Source organism: Echinops telfairi, unplaced genomic scaffold (assembly GCF_000313985.2).
Source record: "Echinops telfairi isolate 266 unplaced genomic scaffold, ASM31398v2 ScPeMD7_443;HRSCAF=831, whole genome shotgun sequence".
Lineage (NCBI taxonomy): Eukaryota > Metazoa > Chordata > Mammalia > Afrosoricida > Tenrecidae > Echinops > Echinops telfairi.
In genome coordinates, this window is record NW_022104341.1 from 21,953,364 (window position 1) to 21,967,639 (window position 14,276).

A 14,276-nucleotide genomic window follows, 5' to 3' on the forward strand; every position below is an offset into this window, starting at 1 on the left:
ATTGTTCCCATGCCTGAGCCCATTGGTGCAGCCACGGTGCCAGTCCATCTTGTTGGGGCCCTTTCCTAACGGGGCTACTTGCAATTCCCTGTTGTGCTTCATCCTCTGTAAATATACATATTATATTTCAAAAATGAATGTCATTCAGGTGATTGTGACTCCTTGTGCTTCAGAATCCAAACAATACTCACTGCCATCAAATCAATTCCAACCCATAGTAACTCTATAGGACAGAGGAGAATGCTCCCATGGGTTTCTGAGACGGTGAATTTTTACAGTCTCCACATCTTTCTCCTGTCGAATGACTGGTGGTTTCACACTGCAGCTCTTGTAAGCAGGCGTCCAACACGTTTGCTCCTGCACCAATGTGCTATCTGGCATTTGAAAGGGCTGATACTTGGAAGAGCGTTCCTCAGAGACATTTCTGGGTCAACCTGAACCTCCAACTATTCCGCTGGCAGTTGGATGAGGTAACCGTCTGCATTGCACACTCTGTAAGCACTTTTGGCTGGTCAAAATGTTCTCCTGGCCTCCCTCTTCAACTGAATACTTCTACTTCACCTCCAAAAGCGAATTTATATTTGATTTTCCCCTTTGCTGAACCCCTCTGACACAAACATTGCTTTTCCCCTCCTCTTATCTCATCTTAGTTTAGAACAGATGGCTTTTTTTTTCTAGAAATGTTTTGCCAAGATACTCCCAAAGTATGGAATGTAATTTTACATTCTTACCACCTCACGGTAGCTTTGAAAAGTCTATGTTGGTTTTGAATACATTTGTAGACATGGAATAAATTTCTGTGTGTGCATGTGCATGTGTGTGTGTGTGTGTGTGTGTGTTTGATCAGTACGATTTCAATAATCTTTTATCAAGAATCCATGTATTGTTGGACATTGAGGGGGCATTACCGACAATCCCCCAAACTCAGAGTGGAAAGACCAAACTATTTATTGTTGTTACTGTCATTCTTATCATCCTGACACTTTTGACATTTATGGCTCACTCTTTATAACAGAGTTTAGGACCATGTTCATTATTGATTAAGGCAAGGTGAGAGAGACTTACATTGGAAAGACTGTATTTCTCATATAAATCCCAGTACTGAATCAGTTTATAAGATAGCTAGGAGAATTTGTCCATATTTGAAAAGAGTTTTCACGATGAAATGAACACTGGGTAATGCTAGGCAAATATTGAATCCTTATTGGTACTGTCAGGTAAGTGCTGAATCGCTAACAGCAAGCTTAGCAAGATTGGTAGTTCAAACTCCTAGTCTCTTCAAGGGAGAAAGAGGTAGGTCACTATGAGTCAGAATCAATGGCAGGTTTTTTGTTTGGTTGGTTGGTTTAGTGGAGTTTGGAGTCCTTGTTATGCAGATAGACTTAGCTGCTAATCAAAAGGCTGGAGGCTCAAATTTATCCAGAGGCAACTTGGAAGAAATGCCTGGCAATCAAATTTGAAAACCGCAGCCATTGAAACCATGTGGAGTACAATTCTACCCAGACACACACAGGGTTGCCTAGCAACTGTGTTGATCAAGGGTTTAAAATGCTTTGAACTTTCAAATATTAGAACTCTAGAGAGCATTTTTCAAGGGTGTATTTGGAATTTCTCAGGCAAATTAAATACATGTTTGATGATGTTCTCTCTTACAAGTATTTTATCATATAGCCTCTTAAAACAAACAAACAAACAAACAAACAAACAAAGCAGTAAGGGGCCACATAGCTGACAGCTGAATAATCTGCCATAATGTGTCCCTTTAGGGTCATATGCATGCAGATCATCCTGTCACAGTACAGTAGCTCCTTCCCAACACATTTTTGCAACATTAAGCTTTTTTATTGGATTACATAACTCCAGGTTATGTGGAACGCTCATCTTTAAAGGGGTCCGTTTGTCCTTAAATCTCATCTTCCCTTTCTTAGTAACAGAATTGGGTTCATGAAGTTGGCCAAGACATGTGAAATTCTGTGGGATATTTCTCTCTAACAGTGTCTTATCATCAAGATTAGGGACCTCAGAGGCACTATCAGATAATCATTGGACTGCTCACAGCAAGGGCAGTTATTAACCCCCCTAAGATGCTCTACAAGAGACAAGATGAGGCTATATTTGCGTCTGTAAACATTTACCGAAGCCTAGGAAACTAATAGGGTCACTATGAGTCAGAATCAACTGATAGCAGTGGGGCTGTTTATTTAGTTTATTTTTTTGTTTCAATCAAGACTTTTGATTTTGGTTATAATCAGTACTTTGGGTTCTAGTGAGGCAGACACTTCTCTGTCTCAGCCTTGGAGTACTAAGCAGGTCTCACCTATACCGGAGAAATCGTACCCAGCAGGTGGGACTTGTGTGGTCTAGGTCTGCACACTGGCCCTTACATGCCTCACCAGCCTCCGGGATGGGAGTTCATAATTGTCATAGACACAAGACCTCGCTCGGTGATTTGCCATTTCTTTGTCCTTCAAGAGAGCAAGGAGACATGACATAGCCCTTTCCTCCAGTGAATTAATAAGCACACAACGTTTCACTAATTCAGCTAATACAAAATAGGATTTCATAGTCATAGTCGCTGTTTGAGTGTTGGCAATGTACTAAACACTTTATATAGATTATCATGTTGGATTTTCACACAAATTTTTATTTTTAATAAAAACATTCCTAATACATAGTTTGCATATCACAAAATTCACTTTGTGGAAGTGTAGAATCCAGGGGCTTTTAGTATGACTTCAGCCCTGTACAACCATCACCAATTTCAGAATACTAAATTGTGCACACACACACACACACACACCCGGAACTAAAAACGTCCCATATCCACTAGCACATTGCTCCTCTTAGCCTTTAAAAGCCAGTAATCTATTATCTGTTTCTTTGAGATAGTCCATTCTGGATATTTTATGAAAATGAAATTGGCATATCATTTTTTGAGGATCAGCAATGTTGGTACATCTATCAATATTTCATTATTTCTATGAGCATTATATTTTTTATGTAGTCCATGTGGTTCCTCAGTGGTGTAAACTGTTAGGCATTTGACTACTAGCTGAAAGTATATATATGCTATCCCACAGTTTGCTTATCCATTTCATTAGTATAAGGTAGTTGAGAGGCGCCAGAAACCAAATCAGTCGAATTAGAACAAACAGGCTTTATTAGGGAGAAAAAACCCAGCCTGGGCGAAGTCCCACAGTCCACAATGTCCGGGCTGTGGGAGTCGCATCACAGGCTACAGGGCTGCTGCTTATATGGACAGGTATGTCCATGTTCCTGGAATGTAAGGTGTCTTCCTGGTTCCGGGTATATTAGTGCCGGGTGCAGAGTGGTAGGCAGGAACAAAGCGGGCACTGAGTCAAATGGGCTGTGGTGGGTGCAGAGTGGAGGGTTCAGAGTAAAGTGGGCACTGAGCCAAACGGGCCATGCCAGGTGCAGAGTGGCAGGTCGAGAACAAAGAGGGCCATTAGCCAGTTCTGGTCAGCTCTGCAGGTGTGTGTGGGAGACTCAAGGCCACTTGCTGCTAGTTGCTTCAGCCAGCTCTGGTCAGCTCTACATGGGTGGGGGAGAATCAAGGTCACTTGTTGCCAGAAGCCAGCCTGGTATTGATCCAGCCATACAATTAGTTGCTGGACATTTGGGGGTTGTGCCATGTGGCTCTTCAGAGGTTTCTCTGGACGCCTCATTCTCCATTCCAATGTAGGATCTTCCATCCAAGTAAGAGAGTGAAAGGTAATCCAGCGAAGGTGGTACCAGCCAAGGAAGACAAAGAGGAGTCAGTGGAATCTTGAGAGGTGCCCCATGTATGAGTTCAATCAAACAACAGTCTACTGTTGCTTAAACAAATGTTTATTTTGCAACCAAAGAAGTGCTATATCTTCAGTATAAAAATTTAGAAAGTACAAAAAAGCAAAACTAAGAAAATAGTTTTGCCTATAGCCTTGGTTCTTCTCAGAACCATTTTAACTTCGGGTGAATATTCTACCACTCATGTACACACGGTGCACATGGGCACTATTTACAATACCATCACACTAGACCGAACGCTTTTTGCCTCCCCCTCCCTTATATTGTAAACTCTTTGATGTTTTCAGTATTATATTAACATTTGGTTTATAATAGCAGCAGAATATTTTAAGAATGTGCCATATTTTTGACAGATCTTTTCTTTGTCAGCTATTAAAAATATGAGGAGAAAATTTTCATTGCTCCATTTATAAGTACTTTAATTAGTTATCCTTATTTTAGATTCTTTGAGGTGGATTTATGTTATAGAATATGAATACTTTTAATTCTTTTTATTCATTTTACCAGATTATGGTCTAGAAAGGCTTTTCATTTATTGTCTAACCAATAATTAAGCAAAGGACCTGTTTTATACTGAATCTATAATCATTAGAAAGAAGGAGTTCTAAAGGGGTCTGCATTGGGCTGCTAACCACAAAGACATTGGTTCAATCCACCAGACACTCTCCTGCAGAAGGTTGAGGGTCTCTGCTCCCATAAAGATCTATAACACCAGAAATCCACAGGGGCAGTTCTATCCTGCCTTATAGGGTCACTATGAGCCAGAATTGACTCAAAGGCAGTGAATTTGGTTTTTGGTTTGAGATAATTATTTTTAAATATAAGCTTCATGTGTTCTTATTTAAAAGTCTCTTCAAAGTTGGAGGAAAACCAGTATCTCGCTTTAAACTTCTTTTAAAGTTGTGTTTCTTGGCTACTAGTGAAGATGAATATTTTATGCATACAACTAGCTATAGATTTATTTATCTCTTATGAATTGCCTACTTGGTTGCCTGCTGTATTAGGTGGGTTGTCCAGAGGAATAAGTCCAGAGGCACCCATATATGTAAAAGAAAGAGCTCATATCAAGAAGTAATTTTATATCACGAAGGCATCCCAGCCCAGTCAATCTCAAGTGCATAGGTCTATGCTCGATGGGGCCCTCTGCAGACCCATTTAGCTGCAGACTGAGGATGCAGAAAGGGGAAGAACGATGCAGGGAGGTCACAGACTAGCAGGTACAGAGCTGCGTGGATCCAAAGTCTGTGGAAACTGGCAGGAGCTGACAGTTCTCCAGGTCGGGCAGTCCATAGGAGGCCGCTCTTGGAATCAAGCAGAATCTCAGCAAGCAGGAAGTCCAAGGAGCAAAGAGAAAGGGTGCCCAGTGTCTCCCATTCTAATTCAAAAAGGCTTATGACACCAACGTGGTGTCATCAGGCTTTGGCCCCATTGATAGAATGGGTCCCGCCCCTACCCTTACCCAGAAGTGTCTAATTGACATAATCCCAATTGACATAATCCCAATGCTTCATATCTGTTTAGCACATTCTCATGATTTTTTTAACAGTGAAGATTATAAGATCATCTGTTATCAGAAACTACAGTGTATCTTCTTTGGTGTCTATTTCTAGTAGTGACCTGTTCTGAGTCTTGCTAGTTGGCACTTAGTAAGCATTTGAAGAATGAAAAAAAATTTAATTCACTTTTTATGTTTTTACTTCACTACCAGTGAAAAGGAATCAAATTAATTTTGCACATTTGTATTTAGTGAGCAACAAATACCATTTTACTCCACAAAAACTTCTTTCTCTTTAGAACATTTAAAAACTTATTTCCAACAATAATGGCATTTATAGTCTGAATGGATAAATACAAGATTGGACAGATTCAGCTCTTTTCTTGCTTTTATTTTTGTTCTCTCTTTCTCTTTTTAATCCTTTTTTTCCCCCTCAGCAACTGTCAGATTTTTCTATTCTTATAAGCTATTTTGGAAAACTCAGACACAAATAGGGATTTATTATCTCATTTCATTATAGAAAATGAAAGCACTAAAATAAAACTACTCAAAAACTTATCTCTGAAAATATCCTACGAACTTGTGCTTTTCTGGGTTACATCCTACAACCAAGCCCAGGAGGAAGACAATATCGACATATTTTTAGCTTAATTGTTTTAAAAGTAACCTGCTTGTTTATCAGAATATTTTATTTTCAGCAGAATGTCTGTTTTCAGTGTACTTGTGATTGTGAAAGTGACATAGGATAGACGTGAAGATTATTTTGCACTACTGGGCTTGGACACACACACACACACACACACACACACACACACACACGTGTATGCATATAGAGACACACATAGGTACATATATTCCTTTCCAGCAAATTGATTTTGCTGTTAACTTTTTCAAGCATTCTACTTTACACAGAGAATTGGAAAGCACCATTTTCTGAAGCAGATACTGTCTCTCTGACACAGACAGACATACTCTATGATCTGTATTGTATAAAACTCTTTTCTTTTTCCACTTCCCACCTCAGTGCCTTTTCTAGCTCGGCTCCTTTTCAGAAAAAAGCAATCTCTACTTTATCAGCCTTCACCTCCATTTTCTCCTCAAATGGCTGCAAACGGGTTTGGTCCCTGGCCTCGTTGTGGACTGAGGTGTACCAGTGTCGTTTTCCAGGTGGGCTAGGCTTCCTCTGAGCTTTGGAGAGATTTCCCACTGTAGGTCAGAGGTGTTTTCTTAGCACTGCTGAATTGGCAGTGTGTGTGTGTGTGTGTGTGTGTGTGTGTGTGTGTGTGTGTGTTTCCCCAAGTGTCTGTTTCTTTCCTCCCAGAGGCAGATCTTTTCTTTTCAAGGTTCCTGACTGATACCCAGATGTCTAGTTCATGTCCACCATCCCAGGTACATTTTGGAACCACCACTTATTGGATAAGGGAAATAAATAATTTTTGAGGTTGTAGCATCTGGGTCCTTAGTTACTTTTTAGTTGTGGAATATAATTCTGAGAAAGCGCAAGTTCATAGGATATTCTCAGTAGTATGTTAATAGAGATATTTAATTTTAGTGATTTCATTTTTATAATGAAATAAAAAAAATAAATGGCTATTTGTGTCTGAGCATTACATAAAAAGGACCCCTAGTATTACAAGGATAAAGCCTCGGTTAGTGCATTAGAGGGTAAACAAACAAACAAACAAATAACAAACCTCTCTAAATTTGTTAAAGGAAAGTTTAAGAGGCCTTTTAAAGTCAAGATATCATTTAATAAGGAATCACGAAAACCTCAAAATCTGAAGATCACTAATTCAGGATAGGAGCAGTGTTTTACAAGGAATTAGAAAATACAATATTCTGAATGGTTTACAACATTAAGTCACCTAAAGGTGGGACAAAGTGAAGCCATGTTTATTAACAACATCAGTTATAATAAAATAGGTGGAATAAATTGATTGGTTAATTGTATATTTACAAGATTTACAATTGAAGAGAGATCTCATAGGCACTCACAACAAATGGGAAAAACAATGTAGAATAGCTATGAGTCAGAATCAACTCAATGATAGTGGGTGTGGTTTTTTATATTTTTACAGCACTTGAAGAATAGTACGAAATATTTTGTATTGACATTTTCTAATTATGTTAGACCTGATTAACTAGAGAAACAAATCCATTGGCACTCATACGTGTATGTGTTAGTCTGGGTACTTGAGAGAAACAAATCCACAGAAACTCATGTATAAGAGTTTTATATAAAGGCTAAATGCACATCAAGAAAACATCCCAACCCAGTGCTACCCAAGCCCATAAGTCCAACATTAATCCATATGTCTGACACCAATCCACAAAGTCCTCCTCCATCTCACAAAACACATGCCATGATGCTGACTGCAGGAGGAAAGCCGAATCAGTGAACATGTAAGCATCTCAGAGTTGGCAGGGGTCTCCACATGGCTGCTCCAGCACCCAGGGCTGCATCGGGGTAGGTCCATGTGGCTTCTCCTTTGGGATGTCTTGCAGGAAGTGAGCCTTGCAAGCTGAAGCAGGGAACTGGTTAAGGCAGCTGCACCCTCGTCCAACCATCACAAAGCAAGAGACCTGAGAACCAGCAAGGCGAGACTCACTGAGCCATTTATCTCTCCGCCCTTCAATTAACCCCATATGTGTTTAACGGCCTGGTTGGCACAATAAACTAACTATTTCAGTGTATAAGAAAGAGCATTATATGAAAGAGCAATTGTATATCGAAAAAAAAAACCAAAAACCCAAAACCCAGCCCAGTCCAGATCAAGTCCATAAATCCGATATTAGCCCATATGTCTGATACCAATCTATACATCCCTGTCCAGACTCATGAAACACATGCAATGATGCCAAATGCAGGGAGATCACAGGCTAGTGGGTCAGAAGTCTTGTGGATCCAGGTGGTATAACCATCTCGGTGTTGGCAGAGGTCTCTATGTTGCTTCTCCAGCTCCAGGGCTCTAGCGTAGCTACATGTGTCCAGGGCTCTAGCATAGCTCCATGTGTCTTGTCTCCCAGGAATGTCTCCCAGGGAGTGAACATGTGTTTCTCCTCCAGCAAGCTATTTATCTCAATAACACCTCCAAATGAGGTCACCAAGCTGCGACCTGATTCACAGGCTAAAGTCCACTCCTTCACTCTTACTAGTCATAAATTGACATAAGATTATGTAACTATCACCCTAATTGAAACAATAATATGGTTTTACTGTAGAAAACTTGGAATCAAAACATTTATATGGTAATCCCAATGATTTGATATTTAGATTGTTTTCTATTTTAATTGTTCTTTTTAACAACATTTAAAGGCATTTTCAGGTTCAAGAGGAAAAGCAATTCTGTTGATAAATATTTAACTTTATCTCTACTGCTGCAATTGTAAATTGTATTGAATTGGCTAATCCATCATTTAACCATTGATTTGGAAAAAAAACCCTGACCTGTTTATCCTGTACTAAATTAATACTTGTGCCTGAGATTGTGGTCATGTTAGAACTGCCATACAATCATAGTCCCTGACTTCAGTGAGTGCTCCAGTACTCATGTGATATCTTCATGCTTTGCTTCCAATTCCATTCCTCTTGGATATTAGTTTATCTCATGCCCTCTTCTAAACCTGTGTCCTAATCCTTCTTCATCAGGAAAATTAAGGTACGTATTTGATTTTCTGCAGCATCTCTCTTCCTTCTCCACACTTGCTTACCTTCATTTCATCCTTACTGCTCGCCTCTTGTATCAGAGGATAACTCTTACAGTCCAGGTTCATTTTGGTGAGACGAATACTTCAGTCCTTTATTCTAAGCTAGCCTCTTTCTTCCGAGAGCTTGCTCCACTAGCTCCCCCTCTCTTGGGTGCTTGCATCTTCTGCCTGCCATGAAAACTCACCTCATTCTAAAACATAGTCATGTCAAACGTCATCCCCATTCTTGGACTCAAATCCCCTTTTAGTTATAATCATAACCATTTTTTGTTTTGCTTTTCTTTAAATCCTCATAGCCCTGGTGACATAGGGGTTTCCAGTTGGGCTGTGATCCGCAAGGTCGAGTTTGAAATCACAAGCACTCCTCAGGATACAGACAAGGCTTCTATTCCCATAAAGAGTTACAGTGACAGAAAGCCAAAGGGGCCAGCTCTACCCAGTCCTACCGAGTCCCCATGAACCGGCACTGGAGGACAGTGAGTTTGGATTTACTTTTGGTTTGTTATCTTATTATATCCCTTCATTCCTATCATAAGCATTGACTATTAATTTACAGTTTCCACCAAAAAAACAATGTTTTTAAAATGAGGTAAGGTATGTGCAAAAACAATTTAAAATTCCCAAGCTGAACTGGGATATGAACATTGGCTTATCCTCTTTCTTAGTTAAATAACCTAGTGTCTCTATGAATCTGATAATGTGTAAGCCAAAATTCATGATTCTGAAGATCAGAAATGACTGTGTGTCCTGGATGTTTGAAATCACCCTTAAATTGTAACAACAGAGAATGGCAAATACATTATGCTACAATTAATTGTTTGTCACTTTTATTAAATTTTAAGTTAAATGGTACCTGGAAACTTTATTAAATTATCTTTATGCAAGCCGAGAGCTTGAAGCCTAGTATATGATCAATAAATACCTTGAGGAGGATGTGACTCTTGGTTGAACCGATGGGGTATATTTCAAGATCGTGAATGAAATTAATATGTTCTTATAAAAATAGGCTTTATGACTTGATCTCATTAATTTCACCCTATTACCAGCAAAAAAGATTGGTTATTATGAAAGGGTTTTATGACACAAAATAAAACTCAGTTTAACACACAGTCTATAGAACTTTTTAATGTTATATAAAGCAAAGATACATTATTTTTGACAGTGCTTGGGAAAGTAACATTGAATTAAGTATAGAGTTGTAAAGATCATTATTATAACTGCTGCCAATAAGATGTCTATATGTAAAATGTTGAATTGACAAAGCTTTGTAGATAGAGAGACTGACAGATAGACAGATATTTATAATATCAAGAAAAGAATAGTCTCTTGGGTAATTATGCACAATTAAATACCTCATGGGGATTGGCTTTGTGGCTTGGAGAGGTTTAGTATGATAGTTTCATGGATCATCTCATTTTATTGGCCCAATATTATATTTAGTGATTGTATTCTTTCTTCTAATATGTTGCAATTTTGCTGAATATTTAACAATGGATGCAGGAGTACATTGATGGGCAGAAATTCAGGTTGGATTCATAAGAGATGGAATAAGTGATATCATTGCAGATGGTAGATAGATCTTGACTAAAAGCAAAGAATGCCAGAAAGATGTTTACTTATGTTTCATTGACTCTGCAAAGACACTTGGCTGTGTGGATCTTAACAAACTATGGATAACCTTGATATGAATAGGAATTCCAGAACACTTTATTGTGTCCATGAGGAATCTGTGCATGGATTTGAAAAGAACACAGGAATTCTGTGTCATGATTGTATCTTCTCAGCATACTTATTCAATATGTATGCTGAACAGATATGTATCACAGAAGCTGCCTTATATGAAGAAGATTTCAGCATCAGGATTGGAGGAAGGCTTATCACCAACCTGTGATATGCAGATGACACACCCTTGCTTGCTGAAAGGGAGGAGGACTTGAAGCACTTCAAACAAAGATGGTGCCTTAGACTGGGTTATTTTAGACTGGGTTATTTAGAGATGGTGCCTTAGACTGGGTTATCTAGAGATGATGCCTTAGACTGGGTTATCTAGAGAAAAGATGGTGCCTTAGACTGGGTTATCTACAGAAAAGAAGCCAACGACACTCATACATATGTAAGAAAGAACTTTACATTAAGAAGTAATATTACACAGGCTGGTGTGCTTCTTCCATGTGGACTTTGTTGCTTCTCAGCTAGATAGTCACTTGTATATCTTCAAGCCTTTAAGACCCCAGATGCTATATCTTTTGATACCTGAGCACCATCAGCTTTCTTCACCACATTTGCTTATGTACCCGCTTTGTCTTTAGTGATCCTGTTGGGAAGGTGAGCACCATGGAATGTCAGTTTAACAGAACAAAGCACTCCTGCATCAAGGGAGTACTTGAGTGGAGGCCCAATGTCCATCTGCAACCCCAATACCAAACTTACAAATATATATATACATAGATTCATTTTGCCATCTGCATATATAAATATATTTACATATGTACATGCCTGTATTTAGACCTCTATAAATGCCCATTGCCTCTTAGTTCTTTCCATTTTCTTTTACTTTCCTCTTGTCTCACTATCATGCTCAGCCTTCATTTGAGTTTTAGTAATTCCTGTTATATTGCCCTTGATAAAGCCCTACCAGACCTCCTACACCCTCCTTGCTATCAATTTTAGATCACTTGTTGTTCCTTTGTCCCTGGGTTTGTTAACACCCACTTCCTAGCATCCCGCCCCGCCCCCCCTCCCCCACCCCCATCACCGCGTCCCCCTCTCCCATGTTCCCCTGGAACTGTCGGTCCTGTTGTTTCTCCTCCAGATTGTTTAACCCACCCTATCTTACCTAGATAGACATACAGAGACAATCATATGCACAAAAACAAGACAGAGCAAAACAAAGCAACAGATGAAAATAAAACAAAACAACAAAAACCAATGACCAAAAAAAGGAAAAAATCTATAAATAGTTCATGGTCTGTTTGTTGACTTGTAGGGTTGTTTTCCAGTCAAATCTGATGAGGCGCCACACCCTGGCCCCACAGTCTATTTTTGGTATTCCCTGGGGACTCCGTTGCTCCCCTTGCTATTCTGTTGCATGCTTTAGTGTTTTGCTTCAGTGTGGTGGGGTCAGATCAGGCATAATTCCCATACTGTGTCTCCAGTGCTGTCCCCTGTAGCGCTATGAGTCAGTATAAGACTTTCCTCTAGTTCTTTAATTTTTATTCCCCTCCCCCACTATTATAACCCCAATTCTACCTTACAAATCTGCCTAGACCAGAGCATGTAAACTGGTACAGAAAAGAGCTGGAAACACAGGAAATCCAGGACAGATAAATCCCTCAGGACCAATATTGAGAGTAGCAATACCAGGAGGGGAAGGGGAAGATGGGGGAAGAGAGGGGGACTGGACCATAATGATGTACATATAACCCCCCTCCCAGGGGGATAGACAACAGAAAATTAAGTGAGGGAGACATTGGTCAGTGTTGGACTTGAAAAAATAATAATTTATAAATTATCAAGGGTTCGTGGAGGAAGGAGGGTGGGGGAAGGGAAATGAGAAGCTGATACCAAGGGCTCAAGTAGAAAGAAAATGTTTTGAAAATGATGATGGCAAAAAATGTACAAATGGGTTTGACACACAATGGATGTATGTATGGATTGTGATAAGAGTTGTACGAGCCCCCAATAAAATAATTGAAAGAAAAAACAGGTTTTGTGTAACAGATTTAAAAAAAAGGAGAAGAAGTAATATTACATCAAGAAGACATCCCAACCCAGGCCAACTCAAGTACATGAGTTTGATGCTAGCTGGAGCCCTCTTCACACTCACGTAGCCGAAACCTAATGATGTAAAAAAAATGAAGAGGTATGCAGGTAGCTCCCAGGCTGGTGGGTGCAAAGTTGCATGGATGAAAGGTTGGTGGGAACACGGCAGGACCCTGGCAGCTCCTTGGGTAGGTGGCCCACATAGGGCCTCCCTTGAAGGTAGATAGTCTGACCAAGAAGGAAGGGGTCAGGGCAGAGAGAAAGGGGAAGTTCCCAGTGCCTGTCTTACAAAAAGGCCACAACCCCTAGGAGATGCTACCAGGCTGTCACTTGAGTAAAAGCTTGGACTCCATCCCTACACTTCCACCAAGATGTAAGTTAACATAAAATCGAACTTTTACAAAGGTTGAGTTTTCCTCTCACTTACCTTGGAATGTTATTAGGAAAGACCAAAACCAAACTTGAAGCCGTGGAGTTGATGGAGACTCCTAGCAAGCCTGTAGGACAAGGTAGAACTGCCCCTTGTTGTTTTCTAAGATTGTAACTCTTTAGGGGGTAAAGAAATCGCTGTCTGTCTTCCGAGGAGCAGCTAGTCTCCTTTGAAGAGAGACCAGTAACTGGAACAGGACATCATAATTGTCAAGATAGCGGGAATCAAAAAACAGGAAGACCTTTGACGATATGGACTGAGAATGACGGCAACAGTGAGCCCAAACATAAGAACAATTGTGGAGATGGTGCAGGACCAGGGAGTGTTTCATTCTGTTGTTCCTAACTTTGCTGTGAGTCTGAACTGACTCAAGGTCAACTAACATCAACAGTAGGTTGCATAACTTCTTTGGTCTTAAAAGTTTGTAAGTGACCTCCCATCGCAGAGCAATCGGTCTCTATTTACCTGGAGCAACAAAGGAAGAAGAAATGGAATGTGTGGCTAACTGCTTCCTTTGCAGTTAGGAACCCAGAACTGAGTGGTGTTCAAATGTCACTACTGCAAGTTTTCACCAAAGATTCTACTAGGAAATTCCGATCAGGAGGGAGAAAATTCTTATAGCATACAGATTATGTGAAGCCACAGCTGCTGGATGAGCCCCTGAAACTATTGTCCCCAAATAATCTTTAAATTTCAAACAAAAATTTCCCTTGAAGTCTTCCTAAAGCCACACCTAGTTTTGCTTACCTAATGAAATGTATGTACCCTGAACATTGTGCTTTTTAAAACCTTTCACCTTGAGTTCAAATTGGCAGCAGTGACTTAAACAATTAAAAAGGAAAGCTAGGTGCTCCTGATTGGTTAGTAGGAGAGGAACAATTTGGAAAATATGGGTGAGAATGGTTGCAAAACTTGAAGAATATAATCAATATACTTAAAAGGTACCCATGGGAATTGTTGAACCAGTGTTTGTCCTATAAAAAATACAATTTAAATAAATTAATAAGAAAAGCTCTCATCACCAGCCTACCCCAACACAATCACTGAAGGCAAAGTGGGTGCATAAGCAAATGC